We start from the raw sequence: 19798 nt of genomic DNA on the forward strand, positions 1-19798 counted from the left end.
TATTGTTTGTTTGGGTAATAGGGTTTGTGCATTTAAGGTATATCATAATCCATTTACCATAAAGATAATGTTCAAGTAAAATGTTTAAACTACCAGTTAGTATCGCTACGGCTCAGTAGTCCACTTCAGACAGCTCTTAGCTTTAGGAATCAGGGTTGTATATTAGAAGACACAACATCATTGTTCAGGCTTGTCGACACATTTGGTTTTTGCTTGCCTACTTGCTATCATTTTCCATGTGATTTTATTTGCGTGTTTTATGCAAAATTTTGTGTCAACACTATGTACATAACCATAATCTGCAAATGGAGCGTTTATTTTCTGTTTTTTTTGCAAATCTGGCTAGTTGATGTTCTAAACCAGTCAATCACAGATGTCACTAAAATAATAGACATGGGCTTACATGTGATTCTTGATAGACTACAAAAGTAAGCTGAGCCTAATGAATAAACAACAGTCTATATATATATATATATATTATATATATTCTATATATATAATATATTATATATAGTCTATATATATATATATTATTTTTTATATATATATATATATATTTTTTTTATATATATATATATATAGTATATGTGGTTTACACTGTAAAGTAAAGTGCTCAATAATTGAGTCAATTAGAGCATGATGATGATGCAACCACAAATGGAGAGTGAATTTCCACCCGATTACACAACAACAAAGCTGTTAACACCATGATCGGTAAACAATTTTTCCAGATCCTGGAGAGAGAATTTCCACCAGAACACAAATTACACAAAATCTTCAAAAAAAATCCGTAAAACTAAGTTATAGCTGTGCTTCTAATATCAACCACATAATTAGCGGGCACAATAAACAAGCACTATCACAACCAACCAACACCGACAGAAAATGCAATTGCAAAAATCGGGAAAATTGCCCTCTAAATGGAGAATGCCTTTCAAAATGCATAGTATATCAGGCAACCGTAGAGTCTGAAGAACGCGATGGGCAAGAGAAACAAACGTATGTAGGCCTAACCGAAACAACTTTTAAAACAAGACTAGCCAACCACAATACATCCTTTAAATATCCTACTAAAAGGCTACAAACAGAATTGAGTAAATACATATGGGACTTAAAAGACAAGAACATTCGCTATAATATAACCTGGAAGATCATCAAAAGAGCGCGATCTTACAACACATCAACAAAATCTTGCCAGTTATGTCTATGGGAAAAATACTTCATCATATTCGAACCGAAGTTAGCCAGCCTTAACACTAGAAGTGAGCTAATATCCACATGCCGGCATGCCAGAAAACATCTAATTAGCTCAATAACATAATTTGACTACATAATTTGCTGTATACTATAATATATATATATCACACAATAGTATTAAGCCCTCAGCTTTATTAAGTAATTTTATAGCTTGTCCATTATACATTTTAGTCATTCTACCTGAAGATTGCAACACGATTGCATGAAACTAATAGTAGTAATGATTTTAACCTGTAGTTTTTAATAAACTTTATATATATATATATATATATATATATATATATATATATATATATATATATATATATGTATGTATATATGTATGTATGTATATATATATATGTATATATATATATGTATATATATATACATACATAAATAGATATATAAATATCTCCCTTTCTGGAGAAGAAATTGAAAAATGCTGGAATGTAAGAACAACTGTAATCCCAGTAGTCATTGGGGCACTGGGCGCAATAACACCGGCGCATAAAATGTGGCTTGCCCAAATACCAACAGCAATCAACTCAGGTGAGTTGCAGAAAAGTGCGCTATTGGGAACAGCTAAGATCTTGAGGCGAGTGCTCAAACTCCCAGGTCTCTGGTAGGAGACCCGAGTTAGAGCAGAATTTACCACTCATACGGGTATCCGGGGGTGAGGAAACAATTTTTTATATATATATATATATATTGTGGAGGACTAGACAAATGTATTAACTATGCTCTTATCCTTAGATATCAATGTTCTGTATTACAACCTTATGTGTGCTTTTCTATTATACCCTATTATGTAACACTGCATATCTAGGCCTGCCTCACAGGCTTGCCGCAACGTAATTAGGTGTTATGTAATCATTATGTAAGTGGGCGACGCTGTGCAACATGTATTCATGATTATATATAATAAATAGGCTAAATTCACTCACACCGACTGATCACGTTTATGCCTGCCTGGGTGGCCTAGTCAGGACCATTCTACCAAAACTGATCTAGCTTCAAGTAAGGACTGCTTGGGAGATACCTAAGGAAGGCTAAGGGTTGGCTACGCTACAACAGGACCTGATCAGAAATGCCATAGCATTAGAGATCAGGCCCTACAGTAAGCTAGCCCGGAACCTAGACTAGCCTAGATAGGGTCTCAGAGAGCAGGCTGTGTTAGCGTTCCAAGTGAGCCTGAGATTGGGGAAACCAGCCGTGGCCTGATCAGACCACTAGGTGTGTCAGGCAGGCCGACGAGGAGAAGGCCCAGAGTTCAGGCTGCACCGGCTTGTTAGGATAGTAAGGCTGGCTCAGCTACCGGCCAAGCCATTACAATATATATATATATATATATATATATATATAGATATATATATGTATATATATATATATATGTATATATATATATATATTTATATATATATATATATATATATATATATATATATATATATATATATATATATATATATATATATATATATATATATATATATATATATATATATATATATATATATATATATATATATATATATATATATATATATATATTAATCTGTGTCTAAGTGTAGTCCTGTTATAGCAATGATAATAATTACCATCTAGCTTCAGGGCTCATAGCCTCACTAGCTGAATGCCTGGCATTGCAGGGGTAATAAAACAACTTATAAACAGTTGCAGATAATGTACTGTAATTGTAATGTAGTAGGTAATGTAGTGTTTATAAGCAGTTCTATTACCCTTGCAACGCAGGGCATTCACCTAGTAATAAATGAAGCGTTGTGCATGTCTTGACAATGTTCTAATGAACTGGAATGTTTTGCAGAGATAAATTATTCATATTAGCAATGAGCATATTAGTCTTATTAGCAATGAACAAGATGAATGTTTGAAATATGTGACATATTATCTGAAAACCCACCTCAAAGAAGAATAATGGCTAATTTTGTGAATACTTTTTACAGAAGCAGCGGACCATTTTAACCTTAGCTCAAGTGTTGTTTTTGTAGGCCCAAATTTATTTTGGCTTAGTTTAACTTTAACTTAAGTGACCTCATAACACCTTTCAGAGGTACATGTATATGGTTTCATTTGATACCATGCCTTCAAAGTTTGCTCCATAATCGAATTAAGGGCAAGTCAGTTAATGTCAACTCATGCATACCTCAGATGTTTAGATTTGTCACTCTGTAGCTTTAAATGAAGTAGACGTATTGAAAGTGATTGTTAAGTATCCCTACCATAACTTTGCTAGTAGATGAACTAGGAAGCCTCATACTAAGTCATACACTGAAAAGAAGAAAAGCGATGAGACATGATCAAAGTCAACTAGCATTTGCAATGATTGGTGAAACATGTTTATTCATATAGAAGAGCAATAAAGGTGAAAAATTCAAACAGCAAGCAGTAAGCGCTGTAAAATAGTCAGCTTGTCTGAGGTTGGGTGAACAAAATCCTCCATAACATGACAAAAGCAATCACAAAGATTCTGTTATAAATTCTGCTGATGTTCCAAGCTTTAGCTGCGGGTAACAACATCTGTAAGGGCAAAAGCTTACAAAGATGTTTGATGTCAAAGATAGTCAATGAGTCCGCCCAATGCACTCGTGCAACTGCATCAAGCTTCGAAAATATAAATTCTAACTGTTTACATGTTTCAAAAAACAAATAAGTCTGGTAAATCTAAAATTTTACTGTGCAATCATCGGTGGAGTTGTAGGAAGTTGCAGCTATGTGATTGCAGCCAATTTCATGTGCAACTAAAATTGATAGTAGTTGCTGCAGTGTAAACACACTGTAAGACATTTCCACTGTAAGCCTATTGAGTGATGTCATAGCGAAGAGGCAAACTGGTAAACATGACTAAAATAGTAAACTTTTGATTGATTACTGTTCATGCAGTCATAGAGCTTACTCCATGAATAATACCTACTTTGGGACAGCCATAGCATTGCTCAATGAGCGAATGATGGAGATGCGATGCACATGAGACTGGTGGGTTTAAATATACCATAGTCATCTATTTTGGCAGCACAACTAAATGTCTGGCCAGGTGTTTAGTTGTTAAATGTTGACTTGCAACAAAATTCACATTACCGTTATTTGATATGAAAATATTCACTATGTCTTACTCTGTTGTGTTGTAGGTGCAAAAGATGTGGAAATGTGATTACAAGCTCTTAAAAGCTCAAAAACGAACATAAAATCGCAGCCCCACGAGACCGCCGTAGTTTGGATTCCCTTTCCGAAACGGCTCAAACGTGATGTAGTTGTGAGAGATGGATTTTGTTTACACTTTCATGCAATCTTATTCGTCAAAATGTTTTCACAAATATACTTCACGCATTCAAGCAAACTATGTCTATTGTTCTTACGCGTCAGTTTTATCATCATTGTAATGCTGTCACTTTTAGCACTGATATCTTATAACTTATCGCAAAAGTTCATTAAATATTTTAACCTTACCCCGAAGGAGTACATATCATTGTCTGATAATCATGACGAGCCTGTTGGTCACCTTTGATGATCGAAAAGCGCTGCAAAATTTATTTGCGAAGTGTTGGGTCACATTATCAGATTATGACTTGCCAATTAGACCAGGCCGAAGCAAAACTGTAAAGTAGTGAGCATCTATATTTGATATGCGGTCTTTGGTAAAACCCAAAGTGTTTGTCATAAACTAATACTACGATAAGTTTTATATTGAGCTTTGTATTGGCCTTTCAATTCGCGTGAGAACATTCGTGACAAGACAATAACCAAACTTCGTGGTTACGTCATCGAAATAAAGTGATTCTAAGCTATGGCGGCTTTTCGTTTTTGAGCTTTTAAGAGCTTGTAATCCCTTTTCACATATTTTGCACCTACAACATAACAGAGTAAGACAAGGTGAATCTTTTAATACCAAATAACTGTAATGTGAATTTTATTGCAAGCCAACCTTTGACACAGCTGCAACTATAATGGAAGACAGCTTCAAAACAGTGCCATTATATGTTGTAGCCACAATAAGTATCAAAATGATTAATAAAAATTTGTGTGTATTTCTATTTTCAGAATGGCTGTAACATATATGCAACATTCCAAAACATTATGGTTAGGATGATGGCCCATGCGCCGCACGGTGAGATGGCATAGATAGTCAACGCAAAGATAGTCAACGGACTGAGCTCGTGTTAGCAGTCAGACATCCTCAGCCTGTGTAACAGTCTTTGACAGTGAGACCGTCTACTGTAGTGCTATTTGAAGGATGTGATTAATTCCCTCATCTCTTAGAGCTCAACTAGAGAAGAGTTCAACATGCTAGAGAATTAACAGACAATAGCTGCGTTTCCATGACGCTCATAATTTGCAAACTGAGCCAATCCACAAGTTATCTGCGTCATAGAAACGGCATAAATCCGCAAGCTAAGCGAGTTTTGCGATCTACAAAACATTATCGAATCCATTGTTCTTGCCAATTATGGAAACAGCACTAGTGTTATTAATGTGCATTAGAATATCGATGACAATCACATTAAAAACATTTTCACGATTCAGTCATTTTTATTTCCATTTCAGCAGTCTCAATGTGCCAACCTTCCGAATCATTGCTGCTAAGTTAGCTGGGACAAGACTGCTTGGCTATTTATTGAGTCATTAATTAGGCTAGTATTTGACCTATGAGGTCAAGCCTGGTGTTAAATCCACATCAGCAAGTGTTTATTGAAACGCTCGATTGCAGAGTGCAGTGTGTACATAGCACAATGCCTAATTATTCATATTCTCTGATTGTAACGCGCAGTCACTCGTACTAATTCCTCATTGAAGTTGAGAGCACTTTTGCAGGATTTTATTACATTCAATTTACTCTTTTCTACATTTCAAGTGAACTTAGGTACAATACACCAACATTTTACTCAATCGAGGCCTGCATTTGTTTCACCTATGTTGTCATTTAAGTTCTTTCTATTTTATTGTTTGCATTCAAAACTTTAGCACAGAATAGAAAACCATTTTAATATTTAACAAGGCTCTTTAAAACACAAACAAAATTATTATTAATGAAGTATCCTTATTCAGCTTTAGTCTTGCTTCATGCAATGAAAACAACTTCTCTACAAGATATCACTGTTTTCTGCAACAATGCTTTATTCAGTTGCAGAATTAAAAAAAAACTTTAGATAGGTTATTTTAAAATCTAAGCAAAAATCTTTAGCTGTTTTATGGTTATAAAATACCTGCAAATTTTCCAAATGTATAAAAGGAAACCTTATTGCAAATATCGTTCACAATAAACGAGCTGCTCTGTTTAAAGATCGGTCTATTGTTAGGGCAATGTTAAAAGGACTATAACTATGTTTCCATGGTGCGCAGTACTGCGATGCAGCCCCCTCCGAAGTCGAAGGGATTCACACGTTACCATGCTGCGCAGCGGTTTTCAGCAAATTAGCCAGAGAAGAGACATTGTATAAATCGAATCGCCTGATGGAGAAATTGAATCGATCATGGATACCGAACATCAGAAAAGGTCTTTTTATGCTTCTGTCATCATTATACTTTTATTTACAATACACAATCACAATGTTTTACAAAACTTAACACAATTTTTGCAAAGTAATATATTTTTAATAAGAACTTTTTAAGCAATATATTATTTAAACGTTATTTAGGACGTGCCTCCTGTTTCTCGAAAGGTGTTGGCATCGATAACAAAGTCTGGGAAAGTAATCACCTCATCCTTGTGAGCGCAGACCATAATTAAATATAGGTGAAAGAAAATCAGATTAGAAAAAAACAAGATTAGCAGGATAGCTTTTGTACTATTTCATGGCCCTCGAAGAATCCGTTTTCATGGCATGGGAGATATGTGCAGCCACTGCGCAGTTGCTGTTTCCTTGTTGCAAATTTGCACAGACTTCGCACTGATCAGTGCGCAGTGATTTCAGTGCGAAGACGCCGTTTCCATGATTCGGAAAGGGCGCAACTCCGAAGCACTGCCCATCATGGGAAAATAGTGTATGTCAAAAACCCTCCTAAGAAGGTTGAACTGGCTAATTTTGAGCACCTAATATTACTGCTGCAATATTTGGGTAGCCCTTTTGCTAGATTAATTAAACGCTCATGCTCCAATATTGTTCGATTCATTTTGGTTCAGTTAATGTTTGTTCCAGCTGTCTCAAGCCATTTTTAGTCCTAATAGTCAAAATAGTCCTATAAAACCACGGGTACGCTGTAAGCCTCATAAGGACACAACAGAGAGCATTTAAATCCAAATTGCTGATTACAGCTGATGTCTGATCAGAACTTTGTAGGATAAAAATAAACTAACTTGAATTGCATAAAATTTGCAAAGTTCTCACAATTGTATTCACATAGTTAAACAGCTGCAAAATGGCTGAAGACTGTTTTGCCATAGATATGTTGGAGATTATATTCATGACCAGGGGAGTGTCCTACTACATGACTGACCCTGACACTATATTGAACTCATAAGTGATGTTACCACTTATACCCCATACAGAGTGAAGTAGCAGGGATAGCTCAATATGTATGTGTGCCTGTGTGTGTTGGTCTGCGTACTGCTACTCATGTTTAATTCTCAGCTTGACCTTTGGTGTATTTTAAATGCCAATGCGCTGGCTGAAGCTCACTACCCTTTCTTGAAGGTGACATTTACGAGCCTATTAGCTATAGGAGACTGGGCAATGCAAAGCCGTGATGTCCTACATAAATAACCGCATGCTTTGTGACAGAAGGGCAATGCTTTGTTCACTTGCAGCTGGTCAGGCAAGTGAGTCATCATTGTTTACACTGAAAGAATCAAGAGACATTTTTGTTGCTACATGTGATTCGATATAACTACTAAAGCACACAAAATATTTGTTTCAAATTTTAGATACAACGCTTATACACTATGTATTTCCTACCCTGCAAATTTATAAACATAAAGTTGAATATTTCATATAAAAAGTGCGAGTCAAAGTGTATATTGATGCACATGTATTCCAAAAGATATTGCAAAATTATCAATGTTGCCATATGCTATGGGCTAACATGTCAGATAGCTAGGTGTACAAACTGATTTCAAATGCATACACACTGGTACATCGTACGCTGATTGCAGTCTGCCATGAATATAAATGTTGGGTCTTGGGTGTTATGCAAACAGCATCAGCAAACTCGTAGAAAACAAACGACAAATGGTACACTTTTCTAGACATACTGTGAAAGGCTACACATGACTAAAGACGACCAGTCGGCTGAGCCTTGATCTGAGATTCCCTTGTTAGCTGCTACCTTTGTAGCCTCCTGATGAATTATAATCCTGAAATATCTGGAGGTGATATTTTAACTAACGTTGCGCTGTGCAGTGGAACGAGCATGGAAATCCCTGATGCAAATTGCTTTGTAAAACCGATGAAAGAGTTTTAGTGACCACCAGCTTGTGTATGTCTGCAGTGATTCCTTGTAAGTCGACACCCTGCCGTATGCTCAGTTCTGAGCCTAGACATATCTTTGTGATGACAGGATGAGGTGTAAACAGACCACCTCTATCTTTTACACTGATTAGTATCGCATCATCCCCTGATGCGTAAACCTGGACAGGAGGCTATAAAGCTGGTGCAGTCATTGCAGTTGAGTTTTAAGCTCTGTACCTCATAACCTGCTAAATAAATATCATATGCTAATATTATTATAAAAAGCATATGTATCAACCATAAAATAAATTTAACTACATATCGCTGATCTGCTGCAGTATTATTTCAAAACACTCTGCTTTCTGTATATCTGCTTTATACACTAACAATAAGTGAAAGTAGCTAATACCAAAAGACATTTATATACCCAAATTATGCGCCACAATATGAGCAGCCATGCAGTTTAGCATATGCAGCAAGGCTGCAATGTGTGCCAGATATTTTGTTTTGTAGAAAACCTGGATATATTGGTCATATTTACCTACCGATGCACTCCACTATGTTCGAGCCAGACCTTGACAGTTCGATTTCCAGCTGTTCGCTTGATTCCAAATCATCATGGAAGTCATCGTCACCTTCTACATGACTCTTTCTTGGTTTAGATGAGAGAAGTAGAGGCAGGAGCCATCTGTGTCATTAAAATCAAGTTTTAATTGCATAACACAATTGCAAAGAATGCTATTTTTAATAAATTTCGGTAGCTCTCAGGATCTTTTCATGAGTGACATCGGAATACTGTGCCAAAATTTTTCAAACCAGCCATTGTACCTACCACTTAGATTTAATAGCAATTAATTTTAAAAATATTATTAAATTCACATAAAAGCTTTGCATCCATAAAGCTGGTTGCCGTATGACATTAAATAATACTCAGCATTTAGGTGGCTGAATGGCATGTAGTAGAGTCGCAAGTGGTGATAAGTGAGCATGCTAGTCACAGTAAATGTAATTAACATGGGCTAGTTAAGTTGAATCAAAAAGTACTAGAAACAGTATTGCTGTTTTTCTAGCAAAAAAGCCATTTTAAAGCTGATCCAAAAAATAGGTGCGAGCTTAGCAACAAGGGTAGTTACCATTTTTAGAACACATTCTCCTATTCTGTAAAATATTTGATTGTTAATGTGTTTGCTTGCAGATTTCGATGCCATCTACCAAGTCCAGCATACTAATAAGTTAAGACGAAGAATCATAGTGCTATACTTTTAAAATTATAAAATAAAACACATTTGTCTACCTTTGGGTTGTTATGTATAGAGTTCCATTATAACATGTTTTATAGAGAAAACAAATAAAGCAATTGAGGATTTCAGGCCTATGCCAACAATAATAAGTCTGACAAATATACTAATGCTCAGCAAACCAAGCCAATCAATGATTAACCAGATTTTTGAGAATACAATAGAAACACTCATGAAGAGATCTGCCATCTTACAATATTCAGTTATGAGATACACAGTTTTACAAGCAACTTGTGTGGAGTATAGTATGGAAGTTAGTGATGTACTTGCGGTTATTATACAATGTATATAGTTAAAATCAATACACTCAGATTTTCAACAGTTTTGCTGGAAACAATTTGCTGTTAGAAAGTTGCTGGCAGCAAAATCACAAACTACTATCTACAACCACCACAAACATGCTGCTTCAGTAATAAACTTGTCAATTGAATAGTTGACTGATGACATAGAAATTGTAATGACCCTCTGTTTAAAGGATTATTAACTATAAGTGCTGGATTGGTGGTTCAAGTAGTTGGTTTTTGATTTGTCAATTTATAAAGGACTGTATTTTAGGTGTAGATTTAATGTCAAGAATTAGACTGGTTTGTTTTAGTTAAAAAACTTTAAAACAGAATATATTTATTAAAAATTCAAACTTTCAATTGCAAAAAGATAAAATATATGAAGGCTAATCAAGTCAATGGCCGATGCTCATTGCGCAAGTCTAAAAATATAAAGAGTGATACAAGAGCAGAGTGATACGTAGAGCGTGAGTAAAATATGGAGTTCGAATTGTTTCTGATCTACACAGGCTTATATATGTTTGCCTAATCAGTCAGGCAATCGTCACATCCGTAGATCACAGACGATTGGGCGCTGCAAAGCTTCCTAGGCAGTAAGGCTAGCAAGTAGCCTGGGCATGGCTCTCGTGGGGATTGGGAGAGAGAGCCTGGGACACATCGCAACACGCGGAGAAGACAACTCTAAAAGCCGACTTCTGAAGTCGCTAATATCACAATCGTTATTTCCGAAGGAGTATCATGTGACGGTCTTATTTATGATCTACGCGAGTAATATGTATTATTTTTAATCTGAATTGGCAGCAAACAAATGCTGGTTAGTAAGTATGAAATGTTGGTTGCATAATAAATCAATAACGACAGTTATATTATTTCATATGTTCAATTCATTATGTTTTGATGTAATTATAATAAAAAATTGAATCAATTGAATAAAAAAATTCACAATAACAATACAAACATAGCAAACGAATAGCAATAGAACAACAAAAATGAATTGCACGCTGCTAGTAAAGAAAAGTTTATCTAGTAAAAAGTAATCTCAGTTTTATTTTACTCACGAGTATTATTATTCGCGACAGTTATTATGAACAACTCGGATCTACCACTGCAAAACGGTGCCATCTGAAAGCAAATACTCTTTCCGAAGCCAGTAGGAAGAACTACAAATTGGTCAAGACCTGCGATAATATGTTGTAAAGCTTGAGACTGTTTTGGTCTCAGTGTGACTATGCCTAGCTTTGATAGTAACTTTTGAATCGCTTCATTTTTATCAGTATAGGAAATGAAACTGCTAACGTGAAAACGCAAGAAAATAGTGGCCTATGGTTCCTATCGTTTTATTATCAAACGAGGTATTTCGTAACCACCCAGCCTATCAAAAAAATAGCGCTTTTTACTAGATCAAGTCACGTTACCGTGACAATAGGCTTTTAAACGCGCCACATCTAATACATCGTGAGATACGAATCTAACGACACGCTTCCATTAGTATCAGTCTGAGCGTCATATGTAACATATGTCGCTCGTTTTGCAGAAGTTATCTTACTTTTTTTTCGCTATGTGTCCCAGGCTCTCTCTCCATATCCACCACGAGAGCCATGCCCCGGCTAGCTAGCAAGAGTCCAGAAAGCTGTTTCCTAATCACATCAGAAATGGGTAAATAAAAGGGGATGAGTGGTTATGTAAGAGGTGTATAATACTCTTAAGACAGGATGCATAAATACTAATATAGAAGTTGAATAACATGATGAGTTCCTTTGTTTCACAATGACAAGTATTCATGGGGTGTGTAACTAGAGATTACAAATGCTGGTCGCTTCACAAAATGGCACCACAATGCACGATTATATTAGCTCAAAATTCAAAGGCAGACACTACCACTGAAGCTGCAATAAATTGTGATTACAAGCTCTTGAAAGCTCAAAAACGAAAAGCCGCCGTAAATTGGAATCTGTTTATTTCTCTGACGTAGTTCTGACAGTTTGGTTATTGTCTTGTTACGTGATGTTCTCATGTGAATTGAAAGGCCAATAAAAAGCTCCATATAAAACCTATCGTAGCACTAGTTTATGACAAACACTTCGGGTTTTACCGAAGACCCCATATCAAATATAGATGCTCGCTACTTTCAATTTTGTTTTGGCTAGATCTAATCGTCAAGTCGTAATCTGATCATGTGACCCAATACTTCGCAAATAATTTTTGCAGCAACTTTCGAATATCACATGTGACCAACAGGCTCGTCATGATTATCAGACCATGATATGTACGCCTTCGAACTAAGGATAGAAAGTTTAACGACTTTTTACGGTAAGTTATAATATATCAGAGCTAAAAGTGACTGCTTTACAATGACGATAAAATAGACGCGTAAGAACAATAGACCTAGTTTTATTGAATGTATGAAATATATTTGTGAAAATATTTCGACGAATGAGGTTGCATGAAAGTGTAAACAGAAACCATCCTGTAACAACTACGTCCCATTTGAGCCGCTTTGGAAAGAGAATTCAAACTACGGTGGTCTCATGTGGCTGCGATTAACTGTTGGTTTTTTAGCTTTTAAAAGCTTTTAATCACATTCCCATATAATTTGCACCTACAACACAACAGAATAAGACATGGTGAATCTTTTGATATCGAATAACTGTAATGTGGATTTCGTTGCAAGTCAACCTTTAACAATAGGTCATATATAACAATCTTATTTTTTGTTCATGAAATGACGAGAACACCTATTGTAGGTTTTCGTAAACAGTGTTAAATAATACAGTGTGATATTCACTGTTCTTTTGAAACCTTTGGCTCAGTTTTTGTCGTTGCTTGTCACAGTAGATATTACAAATAATTAACAAAACAATGAAGTGTTCAGTTATTGTTATTAGCTTGCTTATATGACATTGTCAATTTACTAAACAAATCTTCCTTTTGCAATTACAAAATAGTTTGCGCCCATCTGGGGCATTGGTCAGTAATGACACAAGAAACAACCATCGTAACCGAGCCTGTCAACTTGCAGAAAATTCTCACATAGATGATTTATACAGCTTGAAGGCAATTACACGGCTATATCAAACAGTTAGTTCACATACCCGTTGAAATGATTGTTGTATTGTCAGATTTGCTCTTTACAAAATAAGAAAAAGGGGGATGCACCTTCAAAAAAATTTCCAAACCTTTATGCAATCTTGTTGTTGAATTTAACTCGAAGAGAGATTATCTCATTTATATCAAATTGTAAAAATCACAATTAGATAAATTACAGAAATTAAAAATTAAAGTTACTACATGGTCATGTCATAATAATTAGTCTACATGTATCTGCTAGAATAGACCATGGATCCGCATAAAGTTACTTCCCCTTGGCAATGCTTAAATAATTTTGGCAAAGGTAAATTTTCTTAGAATTGTGTAACATATTAGCAGACAAATCACTGAAAATTATGTTTTTTTGCAAGGAATGTTAGAAGTGAAAAGGTTGCTTTGCTTGTTGTCTGATGGATTATTTTTGGACTCAACAAAGTTTCATGCTGTAAATAAAAAATGTTTATTGAGTCTTGACTGACAACTTGCAACTTCGTTTTTCTTTTCAGTCAGTACAATAAATAGTTATGTAACATAAACATGATGTACTGCTCACAAAAAAATCACCTCAAAATCTCTTTCTCATAAAAGAGTCTTCAACTTATTTACTATGTAATTCATTTTAGGTTGAACATAATTAATTTGTATCAACAAAAGCCATTCAAACAGCTGCTCACAAAATGAGTCAGACCAAACAAGGCAAGTCTCCGTCAGATGCGATGAAATTCGTATGCTCTCTACGAGCGCGTTTCAGAGCTTTTGTGCTTATAGATGTTGGGAATCATCCGCAATTAACGTTTCACATGAAATGAATACAAATGCTATATATATAATACTTATAAGAATCCTTTACTGTCAGTTTCACATGAGCACACACTACAATAGTCTCCATACTAAGCATTTGAACCAAGAAAATTTGAATCCATTCACTTGTAGCTACAAAAAGAGAACCAAACCACATAATATAAAAAAGCTCCAGTGAGGGGCTTCCGTCTGATTTAAATTGTCTGTAAGCCCCACAGAAGGGCTTATAGTAGTGCATGAGTTAAATCGGTCACCACAAGGCAAATATGGTATTCATTATTCGATATCAAGTTGATTTCAACCCTTCGGGCACCATTTTTGCAGGTCTGCGAGTGTGTAGTGGCTTTGTGTAAGGCAGTTTTGTAACTGATCAACAATTTGAGGTTTCTTACCAAATAGCGTCAAATCACGTCCATTAGTAGTGAATAAATCACTCGGCAATATTTATTCAGAACTCTTTTAGCAGTTTTAACACAAAATCATGAGTATAGGCAGCGGTAACCACATCGGTAGTTTCAGAAAAAATCACCAACTTGTCTGAATCTCCAAGGTAAAAGCTAGTTCCCATCAGAAAAGTCGTGCGCCCTAGGCATGCGGTATATACGGTAGAAATATCCCATCAGAAAAGTTAGAGCGGACCGAAGACTTTTCTGATGGGATATTTCTACCGTATATACTGCATGCCTAGGGCGCACGACTTTTCTGATGGGAACTAGCAGGTATTCGGCGTTAAGTATGACTCGCTTGGTCTTCCATAACCGTGGTTTTACGACGTTTTTTCAGTTTACGTCTATTAAATCTTTACAAAGAGATTAAACGCGTTTTTGTATTACTGTATAATGAACCAAAATATCAACCGAGATTGTTTGTGGGCATATACGTAGAATTTAGTTAAAACTTTTCGGAATTTATGAAGTTCGATGCGTAGGAAAGCTAAAAATCCGCATCGTACTCCTTCGAAAGATTTCGAAGGTATGCATTTACATAGTATTATGCCTGAAAATATCGGACAAGGCAAAACTAGGAGGAGGAAATATCCGCCATACTGATTTATTTTTCCTGTTGTTGTAGTTTAATTAATGGGTTAACGATGCTTAACTCATCTGCAATACTTGCAATAAAATTCACAATATAGTAATAAATGATATTGACGCTCTTTGCGATCGTTATTGCTGGTGAGTAAAGTTTTTTGCATTGGTACAAATTCAAGTTTTTCTCCGTAAATAAAACCGAGTGTTAAAGACTGTGTTTCTAAATAATTGCACTCCATGGTGGTAAACTGCAGTGGATTATCGTTGTTGGATGTGTTTGACGTTGGAAAACAGCTTGAAAAGCATTTGCGAGTCATAGAATGGATATAATTTGTCTTTAAAATGTCTCGCTTCTGTAAACAGGAATTCATTAAAAAGAGTAGTCCTATGGCACTAAAAGGGTTACATATTGCTTTCGTTCTTTAACTGTACCTCTGTGCTTTAAGAGAAGTACAACTTTTAATATGATTTTTTTCACGTATCACAGCGATGTTATCGAATGTCTTAATAACTGATAAAAACACTTTTGCTGGTTGAGCGAGCTTTTGCTAATAGAATTGAAATGGCTTTGAAGCCATATATGCGTAGAAAAATGGGTAAAGCATGTTACTGAGTAGTAGCATATATTTTTTGATTTCATTACCTACTTCAGAGGCATTGTTGATAATAAATCTCATTGCGAGTGACTGTGTGTTGTGTACAAACGGAGTAATGGTGAATCATTAATAGTTTTTGACTGCCATAAAATAGAGAAGACAACTCTGATGTGACAAACTCTGATACAAGTTTGAACGCCATTTCCTAAACTTAATTTGAAGAATTCTTTCTTTGCCATTATTTTTGTCTCCAAAATTTCATAAAGATGAAGATCTATACGCATATATCAAATGAGTAAAGACATGTTTGTTAGTCACTGAGCTACTAAACTTGTTATTCAGTTGGAAAATGTTGAGCAATATTAGTAGTGACCAACCAGCAGTTTTTAGTGGCCAGATTTAGGGTTTGCAACTACAAGGTTATCGGTTCAATCTCAGTCCAAGTCCATAATCATTAGATTCTTACCATATAGATAGTTTATCGATTTGTTGTTTGCAAGATCTCTAATGTGGTTTGTTTGCGATTTTTTAGAATGAATCTCACAAGATCTGGCCATTATCCTTGCAACTAATCGTCTAATCGCTATCTAGTCAATCACCACTACTATGGTCAATTTGCCAACCATACACCGGTTCGGCTCAACAGTAAATTCTCCATAACCAATTGAATCGGTATCAATAAATGTGGGACAGGTGAGATCTAGACATATTTCTTGCATTTTTCCATCACCATTGCAAATTTTCCATGTCTGTGTTTTTATTATACATGTTGTAGGCTTACTAATATGTTATCAATATGCTTTAAGTCAGCTACATGGAAAGTTTGTTGATTTGTGCGCTAAGCCCTTAACGTCGTGACAACCTAATCAAATTCGATAAACATACCATATAGTATTCAGTACATAAGACCAGTCCTTCTATTGCAATGTCGCCTCGCGCACTGACCAGTGTGTATTTATGCTACACCTACAAGCTTCCAGCTCGCTGCGCTGGAAGATGTTACCATAGAGCATTTGTGTTTGAATCCCAACAGTGACTTCGTTTCTTTCATGAATTTAAATAGTATTGCTGCGGTATCTGCACAAAAATATGACGGTAACGTAATTCATGGCACGATTTCTAGTAAAATTCAACTTCAAAAAACCGTTGCAAATCAAAATTACATGATATCACATATAGGAATTTATTTATAAAATAGTGAAATACCAGTAATCCTACTCAATGTGAGCTGATTGGAACACCAGGTCCCCATTATTCACAATTCGAAATGTCATCACTAGGATTCTCTTCTGGAATTACGTGATATGTTTTGAATTTGATGTTGGTTTTTGTAGTATCTGCCTACAAGGCCACACCTCAGTAATCCATTTGACACATCCACTATTGGGCATTCACATCTTTTTCTTGTACATGAATCACAATTTCTGACAGAAATCTGTCTTGCGGCATTGCTACTCTGTTGAATACCTATTATCCGAGGTAGCGGTTTTGTTCTTGTATTGAGGTGAACCAGTACGTTGGTTAAGTGCTTGTTTTTTGTTCTCTGTGATCTTCACTATAACATGCTACTCTCAGGCTTTTGTTAATTGTAGTATTCCCGACGGCGCCAAAAAAGGCGTCCTTACTGATGGTGTTTTGAATGCCATTTCTTCAGCTACGCATTGCCCGCCTCTGATCCCGATTGAACTATTAGCGAATAAAAGATTTGGGCCATGGAAGAGGTCACGGTATGTACATGTCAAAACCAGGATTTTCGAACCAAACTTCAGATCTCGACTTGTACTCTTGAATTTACGATAGATCTATAGTTACTCTCCCTTTAACTGTGATTTTTGTTATTGAAAATTGGAAAAATTAGTTTCAAATTTAGAAATGCTGTAGTACAAAACGTAGATTTTTTTGGCAGATTGGAAGCACATTTCAACACTAACTACCTAGCACATCAGAATTTTAAGCAGAGAAAATATGGAAATCTAAGAGTTGTGTGCACATGTACATAATTAAGAAAGCAACTCTTGAAAGTTTGCATTGTGTTAGATAATGTATAACTTGTGATAAGCATGTTAGGTTGAGAATCGTGCTGCCTTTTACCAAAATGTCAACTTAGAGCGAGTAGTGCGATGTAATTTCTTTTTCTCTTTTTATGACATGATTTTCAGCTATTTGATTGTGATATAAGATAGGTATGATTGAAGAATTTGACAATATGTAAGAGGCAACAATAGCCGATTGACTATGTATTTTTAAAAGAGTGTACGCGCTAATTCAAACAAGCTTATAAAGGAAATTGAAAAGGCAGGCTGCTCGCATACTTCTAGATCAACTAAAACTTACAAAATCTTATCGTTTAATTTTTCATTAAATATCGGCACGGCGTTTCTTAAAGCTTTGGAACAATCTGCAATAGCATTAGCAGTGCTTCTCATTTACCTGCGTATATAGCTGTTTGCACATATAGCGTCTCATCAGAAAGGTTAACCTCCAAGTAAATAACTCGACTAATGCGGAGTTGTTAGCTTACAGTTTGTTATTATTTTTTAATGGATATGTCCAAGTTCGTGTTTTTTGCTACATGAGATTTACTAATTAATTTACCGCATTGCTATTCTACAACAACTCTTTTTTAAATTTCAAATTATTAAAATGATAATTCAGCATAAGAACAATGCGACTAGGACATTCGTTGCTTCTGAAGAAACTTACTATTAGCGCAACCCTAAATATGATATGCTTGTGCATTTTTCATAATATGCCAATATGAAGTTGCAGCCTTATAGGAAGCTCAGTTATGAAGCCATTAAATAAAAAGCTGATTAGGATGATTTTGAAAATATGGTGGTTGTGCACTCTTGTATCCACCTGTGCCTATTATGAGGAATCGCGATTCCAAAAACTTGAATGAGTGGACAATATTACCTTATTATAGAGTGCCCACAAATAGTGAAAAGAAAAGTATTGCTGGTACTATTTCATGTATCTAGCAAGTGACACTGTGATGTGGCAGATCAACCTCGATGTTCATTATTACTTTGTTAACAGGTTGTTGCCATATTTAGTTTATACTCATATTTGCTTTGTTTGTATTCTGTACTTTTTAGCAGTTCTCATCTGCTAATATAAATGCTTCTTCACATTTCAGGGCTTAAAGGATTGTACTGTAATCTGAATTGTTGGATGAAAGAACAGCCTTCGCCACCACAATCCAAGGACGGACGAGCTGGAAAAACTTTAGTCTAATGTGGTAAAGCATTTGATGGACTGTAGCGTTATTCACAAATATGATCATAGCTTTGCTTGTTTGTCTCTGTGTATCATTGATATATAATTTATTCTGGTGTAAAGGTTGTGGTATTTTTCTGCCATGTTTTGATGATGACAATATATATATAGAGTTTAGTCATTTTATAGCTATATTTTTATTGTGTTTCATATTATTTTTTGTTATTATATCATGCAACTGTTTGTACCAAAATATACAGCTTCGGAACCATGCCCTAACTATTGAGATGCTCACAAAGATTATTTTAAGAATAATCTAGTAAAAGTCTTCGTATATATCTAAGGTGCAATATTTGTTGAATGTCCGTCAGCCTTGAGAAGAGATGTTGTGTGAAGGTTAAGCATGGCACATTATAGAAAAATTAGGTTGCTTCGGAGACGTAATGTTGGTGGAATGTTGTATAGCTTAAGGAAAGAATATTGTCGACGGTTATGCTCGGTACATTATAGTAACATTGTACGCAATTCATTAGAGGAACATTCTGTGAAACATCAAAATGTTAGAAATTGTCTACACAGTTACACCCCACTAATGTTCTGCACGGAAACGTTCCTGGAATGTTAGCTAATATCTTTGAGGCAACATCATGAAAGGCATGCTTGTGGAATGTTCTGTAACATTCTCCCCATGTCGCAGGAATTTTGCACCAGATCATCTGCTGAATGTTCCATAATGGTGAAATGCCATACTGTTCCGAATATATTAGAAGACAATATTATGTGAATGCTTATACCCAGACATTTCAAAGTAGCAATCCTGTAACATTGCTGGGACATTCGATA

At 35.5% G+C, this 19798-nt stretch overlaps 1 protein-coding gene and 2 long non-coding RNA genes across 3 annotated transcripts in view; 1 reads left to right on the forward strand and 2 right to left on the reverse strand.

Moving 5' to 3' along the window:
* LOC137389874 (uncharacterized) overlaps window positions 1–19798 on the reverse strand; it is a 549220-nt gene that overhangs the window by 303734 nt on the left and 225688 nt on the right. The window lies entirely within an intron of this gene.
* Window positions 8198–9308, reverse strand: LOC137391661 (uncharacterized). The gene is made up of 2 exons (XR_010978151.1): window positions 9185–9308; window positions 8198–8887 (listed from the first exon to the last, which is right to left on the reverse strand). It is a non-coding gene; the product is annotated as an uncharacterized lncRNA (long non-coding RNA).
* LOC137391363 (uncharacterized) lies at window positions 15145–19228 on the forward strand. Its single transcript, XR_010978119.1, has 4 exons — window positions 15145–15284; window positions 16269–16429; window positions 17329–17463; window positions 18876–19228. It is a non-coding gene; the product is annotated as an uncharacterized lncRNA (long non-coding RNA).

This window comes from Watersipora subatra, chromosome 3 (assembly GCF_963576615.1).
Source record: "Watersipora subatra chromosome 3, tzWatSuba1.1, whole genome shotgun sequence".
NCBI lineage: Eukaryota > Metazoa > Bryozoa > Gymnolaemata > Cheilostomatida > Watersiporidae > Watersipora > Watersipora subatra.